This window comes from Lethenteron reissneri, chromosome 42 (genome assembly GCF_015708825.2).
Source record: "Lethenteron reissneri isolate LAM-NWPU_2019-01 chromosome 42, ASM1570882v1, whole genome shotgun sequence".
NCBI classification, from domain to species: Eukaryota; Metazoa; Chordata; class Hyperoartia; order Petromyzontiformes; family Petromyzontidae; genus Lethenteron; species Lethenteron reissneri.
In genome coordinates, this window is record NC_083820.1 from 8,632,377 (window position 1) to 8,640,943 (window position 8,567).

The window sequence follows — 8,567 nt, forward strand, 5'->3', positions numbered from 1 at the left end:
ATATGGACATCTTCAGACTTTTTTGAGGTTTCTTTTTTTTAACAACATCACAAGGAGCAAATCACAGGCAAAACCGACACTGTGCAAACTGCAGGGAGGGCGGGGGGGGGCACGGTGAAATACCCCCTCCCCCCCCCCCACGACACGGCCATAACAGCAGTTACACCCCCACCGTCCCTCAAACAGTGATATGTTTTGTTAGGTTAAGGGTTACAACAGAGGCCACCCCAACCCCCTTCTCCTCTCTCTCTCGGATGCTTCTAAACACTTTTTTTCGTCCCTTGGATTATCAGAAGGAACAACCCATCTCTTATGAAGCGGGGGACGTGCTCATTGACGATTTTTTTTCCCCTAGAAGCGGGCACATTCAGTTACTGGGGGAGGGTCTGGGTCGGTGGTTATTTTAATGCGAGTCCATGATCTCCGTCGTGCCCGGGGTAAGGACATGCTGGCGATGTCACGCGGAGGTCCGGGGGGAAAGGGGGGTGGGGGGGTGGGCAACCCGGGGCCTTTTAAGTTCCACATTTCCGCTCACAGTGCCGTGATGACGATGACGCGTGACCAAACGGTGACACCGAACACGATCCCAAGCCGCAGTCGCTGTACGTGTGCGCGCGGGTTTGTGGTGTGCGTGGGGTTTGTGGTGTGTGTGGGTTTGTGGTGTGCGTGGGTTTGTGGTGTGCGCGTGGGTTTGTGTGCGTGGGTTTGTGGTGTGCGCGTGGGTTTGTGGTGTGGGTTTGTGGTGTGCGTGGGTTTGTGGTGTTGCGTGGGTTTGTGGTGTGCGCGTGGGTTTGTGTGTGCGTGGGTTTGTGGTGTGCGCGTGGGTTTGTGGTGTGCGTGGGTTTGTGGTGTGCGTGGGTTTGTGTGTGCGTGGGTTTGTGGTGTGCGTGGGTTTGTGGTGTTGCGTGGGTTTGTGGTGTTCGTGGGTTTGTGTGTGCGTGGGTTTGTGTGCGCGTGGGTTTGTGGTGTGCGTGGGTTTGTGGTGTGCGTGGGTTTGTGGTGTGCGTGGGTTTGTGTGTGCGTGGGGTTTGTGTGTGCGTGGGTTTGTGGTGTGCGTGGGTTTGTGGTGTGCGTGTGGGTTTGTGTGAGCGTGGATTTGTGGTGTGCGTGTGGGTTTGTGTGTGCGTGGGTTTGTGGTGCGCATGGGTTATGGTGTGCGCGTGTGTTTGTGGTGCGCGTGGGTTTGTGGTGTGCGTGTGGGTTTGTGTGTACGTGGGTTTGTGGTGTGCGTGGGTTTGTGGTGTGCGTGGGTTTGTGGTGTGTGTGGGTTTGTGGTGTGCGTGGGTTTGTGGTGTGCGTGGGTTTGTGGTGTGCGTGGGTTTGTGGTGTTGCGTGGGTTTGTGGTGTGCGTGTGGGTTTGTGTGTACGTGGGTTTGTGTTGTGCGTGGGTTTGTGGTGTGCGTGGGTTTGTGGTGTGCGTGGGTTTGTGGTGTGCGTGGGTTTGTGGTGTGCGTGGGTTTGTGGTGTGCGTGGGTTTGTGGTGTGCGTGGGTTTGTGGTGTTGCGTGGGTTTGTGGTGTGCGCGTGGGTTTGTGGTGTGCGTGTGGGTTTGTGGTGTGCGTGGGTTGTGGTGTGCGTGGGTTTGTGGTGTGCGTGGGTTTGTGGTGTGCGTGGGTTTGTGGTGTTGCGTGGGTTTGTGGTGTGCGTGGGTTTGTGGTGTTGCGTGGGTTTGTGGTGTGCGTGGGTTCGTGGTGTGAGTGGGTTCGTGGTGTGCGTGGGTTTGTGGTGTGCGTGTGGGTTTGTGTGTGCGTGGGTTTGTGGTGTGCGTGTGGGTTTGTGTGTGCGTAGGTTTGTGGTGCGCGTGGGTTATGGTGTGCACGTGTGTTTGTGGTGCGCGTGGGTTTGTGGTGTGCGTGTGGGTTTGTGTGTGCGTGGGTTTGTGGTGTGCGTGGGTTTGTGGTGTGTGTGGGTTTGTGGTGTGCGTGGGTTTGTGGTGTTGCGTGGGTTTGTGGTGTGCGTGGGTTTGTGGTGTTGCGTGGGTTTGTGGTGTGCGTGGGTTTGTGGTGTTGCGTGGGTTTGTGGTGTGCGTGGGTTTGTGGTGTGCGTGGGTTTGTGGTGTTACGTGGATTTGTGGTGTGCGTGGGTTTGTGGTGTGCGTGGGTTTGTGGTGTGCGTGGGTTTGTGTGTGCGTGGGTTTGGGGGGTTTGTGGTGTGCGTGGGTTTGTTGTGTGCGTGGGTTGTGGTGTGCGTGGGTTTGTGGTGTGCGTGGGTTTGTGGTGTGCGTGGGTTTGTGGTGTGCGTGTGGGTTTGTGTGAGCGTGGGTTTGTGGTGTGCGTGTGGGTTTGTGTGAGCGTGGGTTTGTGGTGTGCGTGTGGGTTTGTGTGTGCGTGGGTTTGTGGTGCGCATGGGTTATGGTGTGCGCGTGTGTTTGTGGTGCGCGTGGGTTTGTGGTGTGCGTGTGGGTTTGTGTGTACGTGGGTTTGTGGTGTGCGTGGGTTTGTGGTGTGCGTGGGTTTGTGGTGTGCGTGGGTTTGTTGTGTTGCGTGGGTTTGTGGTGTGCGTGTGGGTTTGTGTGTACGTGGGTTTGTGGTGTGCGTGGGTTGTGGTGTGCGTGGGTTTGTGGTGTGCGTGGGTTTGTGGTGTGCGTGGGTTTGTGGTGTGCGTGGGTTTGTGGTGTGCGTGGGTTTGTGGTGTGCGTGGGTTTGTGGTGTGCGCGTGGGTTTGTGGTGTGCGCGTGGGTTTGTGGTGTGCGTGGGTTTGTGGTGTGCGTGGGTTTGTGGTGTGCGTGGGTTTGTGGTGTGCGTGGGTTTGTGGTGTTGCGTGGGTTTGTGGTGTTGCGTGGGTTTGTGGTGTGCGTGGGTTTGTGGTGTTGCGTGGGTTTGTGGTGTGCGTGGGTTTGTGGTGTGCGTGGGTTCGTGGTGTGAGTGGGTTCGTGGTGTGCGTGGGTTTGTGGTGTGCGTGTGGGTTTGTGTCTGCGTGGGTTTGTGGTGTGCGTGTGGGTTTGTGTGTGCGTAGGTTTGTGGTGCGCGTGGGTTATGGTGTGCGCGTGTGTTTGTGGTGCGCGTGGGTTTGTGGTGTGCGTGTGGGTTTGTGTGTGCGTGGGTTTGTGGTGTGTGTGGGTTGTGGTGTGTGTGGGTTTGTGGTGTGCGTGGGTTTGTGGTGTGCGTGGGTTTGTGGTGTTGCGTGGGTTTGTGGTGTGCGTGTGGGTTTGTGTGTGCGTGGGTTTGTGGTGTGCGTGGGTTTGTGGTGTGCGTGGGTTTGTGGTGTGCGTGGGTTTGTGGTGTTGCGTGGGTTTGTGGTGTGCGTGGGTTTGTGGTGTTGCGTGGGTTTGTGGTGTGCGTGGGTTTGTGGTGTGCGTGGGTTTGTGGTGTTACGTGGGTTTGTGGTGTGCGTGGGTTTGTGGTGTGCGTGGGTTTGTGTCTGCGTGGGTTTGTGGTGTGCGTGGGTTTGTGGTGTGCGTGGGTTTGTGGGGTTTGTGGTGTGCGTGGGTTTGTGGTGTGCGTGGGTTTGTGGTGTGCGTGGGTTTGTTGTGTGCGTGGGTTTGTGGTGTGCGTGGGTTGTGGTGTGCGTGGGTTTGTGGTGTGCGTGGGTTTGTGGTGTGCGTGGGTTTGTGGCGTGCATGGGTTTGTGGTGTGGGTGGGTTTGTGGTATTGCGTGGGTTTGTGGTGTGTGTGGGTTTGTGGTGTTGCGTGGGTTTGTGTTTTTTTGTTTTGAGCCCTTTGTTTTTGGTTCTGCCGTACACAAGCGGCCGCAGCTGTTGTCCCCCCAGGAGTTGTCGTGACGCGCGCACTCTCTCGTTTTTTGTTGTTGTTTGTGAGCGGCGCTATAATTCCGCCGGCTGGTGTTTGCCTGTCGTGGTGGACAGCGCGCGCACACACACGCGCACACACCGAATGGGAGAAGCAAGTTGGTTTTCCATCGGCGGAGAAGTCGAGGTTTGCCGTCAAATTTTCTTTGAGATTTCACTTGACATTTCCCCCCACCCCACCCCCTTGTTCAGCAACGCGCTGTAGACAAGCGAGTTGGAAAGCCGCTGGGAGCTATGCACATTTAAATCTAGATTTTGCGTTTTAGTTTGTTGTCCTTCCCCCGCACCTCCGATTAGCACGGGTGGCTACGTACGGTGCGAACGAAGTTCAACATATGAGTTGTAATTATCAAGCGTTTTTTTTACATAAATAAATGCATCGTGCTGTCAACACAACACAGAGGAATTGCATTCCGCAGAAATGTGCAAATTCAACATATATTATCTTTGTAAGAATACAGTTACTTGAAGCGAACACACCGCTCGCCAGGCATGCCTTTGCTATTGCACATTTTTGGATATCGCAAACTCTTAAACAATCTTAAGATAAAATAAAAATAAAATTCTCTTGTTTTTTTACTTTACTCGGGAATGACCACTTGTGTGGTGGCATCCCCAGATAAAGTTTTAAAATAAATTGCAATCAAGGCTGCGGAAAACCTAAAATCTAAAGAGCAGTAAAATGTGCCTTTAAAGGCATTACAGTGTTCGCTGCAGCAAAACATCTGTGTGGCCAAGATTCGATGAAATCAAAGGTGCGGTGGTTGTGATGGCGGTGGTATCTGTGCTGGTGGTGATGGTAGAGGTGCCACTGTCGGTGGAGGAACTTGCTGGTGAAGGTGCCGGTTGCGACGATGGTGCTTTGCGAGTGTTTGTAGTTCTGAGCTGGTGCTGAAGATGATGCCATTGCCATGGTGTTGGTACGAGTGCTGACGGATGACGGTGCTGTGGTGAGGAAGGCGTTGGTGGTGGTGGTGTTTGGTGTCGGTCGACCAGTGCTGATCAGTGTTGTTAAGCTGCTGCCCTCGGTGGTGGAGCCGCTAGTGGTATATGTTGCGATGGTACCAGTCCCCGGTAACATTGTGTGTGTACGGAGCTGGTGCGGGTCGCGATGATGGTGCCAGTGGTGCTGGCAGTCCCGGCTGGCACCAATCTCCCGTGCTTATTTTGGCAGCGCCGACGTTTGGGGCATGGAGATTTTTTTTTAAACAATCCAAATGCAGGCATTTCCTGGACAGATAGCAAAATGTGGTGACACGCCGAGAGAGATGACTTTTTTTAAGTGGCCACGAATTCACGGCGTGAACGGCCGCCCCCGCCGTCTGGGTGAAATGAGGACAAACATCGTGCCCAGAGGTTCGTAAGACCGCGGACTCGTTGAGTGTTGACACGGGCCCGGAGAAAAGCTGCTCAAATATTATCAGAAAAAAAGAACACGAAAGAGGAATGCTCGCGCACTTTGCAGAAGGGAAGCTGTAAAAAGCCGCTCGGTGACACCGAAAGTAAAGTTTAAAAAAAAACAATCCGTTTGCAAGGAACGTGGTGGGGAGGGAGTGACTGTGTGTGGATGAGAGCGAGGCAGACGCTGCTGCCGGGTCGCTTGAACCTGAGATGTGCGTGGAGCAGAGCCCGTGAAAGCGTGCAGCGATGGCAGGCTGACCCTACTACGGTTGGCTGAGTGTGGTGGCCGTGGCGGGATGGGGTTAGTGGAGCGATTGGACGATTGAGAGTGGCGAGTGGCGAAGGGTGGCGAGTGGCCGAGGGTGGCGAGTGGGTGGGTGCGATGGATGCCCCAGGTGTGCCGAGTAAAGCACGTAGATGTGGGTGAGCGGTGGGTATGTGTCCGAAGGTGAGCGAGAGTGGTGGGTGGATGTGGTGAGTGTGGCGGGTCAGCAGCGGGTAGGCGAGTATGGTGAACGAAGAAGCAGTGGGTAGATGAGCGAAGCCCCATGGTGGAGAGTTGGGGCGGTAGGAGGGTGGGTCTGCGAGTGTGCATCACATGCAGGCAGGGACAGCACACGCGTCGGACGCCCTCTGAGAAGCCGACGCTCCCACCGCCACCGCCACTGAGCCGTGTCCACTGCCCACAAGCGCCGTCTGCAGGTGCCGTCGTGCCGCGGGCGTCGCTCGCCTCCCGGTGTCGCGGTGGCATCCGAAGCCGGGCGCTCCCAGTCGAAGCTCCCCCCCCAGTGAGTCCTCCGCGCTTTGGTGAGCTGCAAGCAAGAGCGGCAAACCCGGCTGGAGCGCTCGTCCTCCCTTCCACGCGTTGTCGTGTTCCCCGCGCGGGCGCCTGCTCGGGACGCTGGGAGCCATCGCCCCCCCACCCCCCCCCCCCCCCGTGTCTCCGCACCACCACGGCTGCGGTGCCCGCTCAGCACGCGAGGATCGCTCCCTCGGACTTGGCGTTCGTTTTCGATTTGGCATCGTTCCTGGGAGTCGATCGCAGTTCTCCTCGGCTCTGCGGTCTACTGACGGGGAGGGGGGGGCGGATAGCACCGACGGTTTTACCCAAAAGTGGCTTGCAGCGCTTCCATTTCACTGCGCTACGGCCTTTCGCAAGCGGACTCGGGGAGTAATGAGATGACTCGGCTGAGTGCTGCAGCATCAGGTGACCGTCTCGCGCCTACGCGACCCCAGCGACGTCTGAAAGCGGACTCACAATCTCCACCACGAAGCCCTGGGGAAATCTTAGGTGACGGTCGCTTCGCCCCACATGAGTCCAGGTGGGTTTGGGTGCAGCGGTGACCCACGTGACTTGATCACTGTTAGGGTTGCCACCTGTCCTGGTTTTTTTTTTCTTCACCCCCAGGGTCATCCTCGTTTGGAGGCAGCTGTCCAGGGAAACGTGTAATCTCTCACTTAAGCGTACCTGGGTTTTGTCAGTTGCGTGACCATTCGCCACTCGGGACAATACGTGAACACGTTCTGCCCTCCGGTATTGTGAGATGTCCATCTTCCCAATGACACGTCCCGGTGTTTTCGGAGGTGGCAACCCAAATGAGTACGCCCAATCTCTTGAGCAACAACGATGGAAAATTTACAATTTTTGCCGTTTCGTGATTTTTTTTTACTTTCTCCAATTTGATTGAAAACAACAACAACAAAAGAGACACCTCAGCGCAGTCACGCGCAGAGAGAAACGGCTTTCCAGTTGGCACCAGGGTTCAAGCGGGAATCTGTCCGCGGCCGTCGTGCCAACCGACCGCGGCGTGTTTCCGAAATCTTCACGAAGTCGTTTCGTTTTTGATCGCACGAGCGCCCCCCCCATGCCCCCCCCCCTGCACCCCCCCTGCCCCCCCTGCCCCCCCCCCCGCCGGTCATTTTCGCCGCTTGTGGTCTTTTGTCGTGAATCCGGGTTCACAAATCGTTCATCGCTTTCCACTTTTATTTTTCGTCGACCTCTGTTATTTTGCCGCTATGGCCACTTGGCACGGAGAGCCAAGCCCGAGGCTCCATGTTCGTGGGGGGGGGGGGCGGAGGTTATTTTAAGCAACAAGTCTCTGGTTCTATGTTGCAACTTCGAAGTGCTGTCCAACAGTTGTTCCACACTCGCGCGTATTTCACGTTTGCCGAACTTCAAGACGGGTCGAGTGCGTAATCCGCGAGCCGTGAAGGAGGAGGCGGGAGGGCGGGGGGGGGGGTCCCCATTTCCTCCCGCGGCGACTGCCGAGGCGGCACGAGCCGTCGCTGTCGCATCAACGCGGTGGGTCGCACCCTCATGCGCGGGTTCGGAGCCTGCAGGTGGGCCGCCCGGCACAGTGTTGGTTCCCGTCGTGCTGACAAAAGGGGAGTGCGGTCCCGTGAGCCGTGTCCCCCCCACGACCCGGTGTCTCCCGCGAGCCGTGTCCCTCCGGGGAGGCCCCGGGGTCCTCGCGCAAAGACAAAAGCAGTGGCGCTGGCAGGAGTCTCTTCTACTGTGCCTCCATCCGCGTCGCGGGAACGAGGTCACGGATCGCCGTGCCGCGCCGGGGGGCGGGGGGTGCGGAGAGGCCTCGGGGTTTATGGCTTCTGCACGGCCGACGGCGCCTTCCAAGCTGTCGCGAGGAGGAGGAGGAGGTCAGTGGCGAGCGGAGAGAAAGTTGCCCGAGAAGCCCCGGTACGATTCCGCAGAGATGGGCGCCGCACTCGATTCGCCATCTCGTCGGTCCACTGCTCTGTTTCCCGCAATCCCCAGCATTGCGCAGTGGAGGCTCCGGGAATGGGTGGGCATGGAGGGGGGGGGGGGGCACCTGATCGGTTGTGTGAGGCGCCCTTGGAGTTGTGGGTGGCTGGGTGGGTGCCTTGAATGTTGCGCGCGAGTGTGTGCGCGTGCGAAAGTGTGGATGGAATGTCTGTATGTTGAACTTTTATCGCACCGTGCGAAGCCAACCGCGCTAAGGTGCGGAATGGTGGTGCAGTGGTTGGTGCACTGCGTTACAAACCCGGCAACCATGGCCAACATGAGTCACCATTATCTAAACCGGTCCCGGCCATCCTCTGTGTTGACTCAGCCTTAAATGAGGACCTCGTGCACTGTGTAAACATCAGCACTGTGGAGACAAAGGCAGTCAGGCGTGGTGCTGGCTACCCACCCACTCATGTGCCATGCCGGCCTTAATAGGTGCTCTCATTAACAGCACTTAAGACGTATATGATCTTTGTATGCGCATGTGTGGGCGCAGTTGGGTGAGTAGGTGTGTATGTGGTTGTGTGTATGTGTGTGGGGAGCGGTGGTGTAGCGGTTAGCGCCCTGCGCTACGAACCTGGCGACCCGGGATCAATTACCGCTCACGGCCAACACCAGTGACGATTCTCTGAACCGGTCCTGGGCCTCCCCTAGG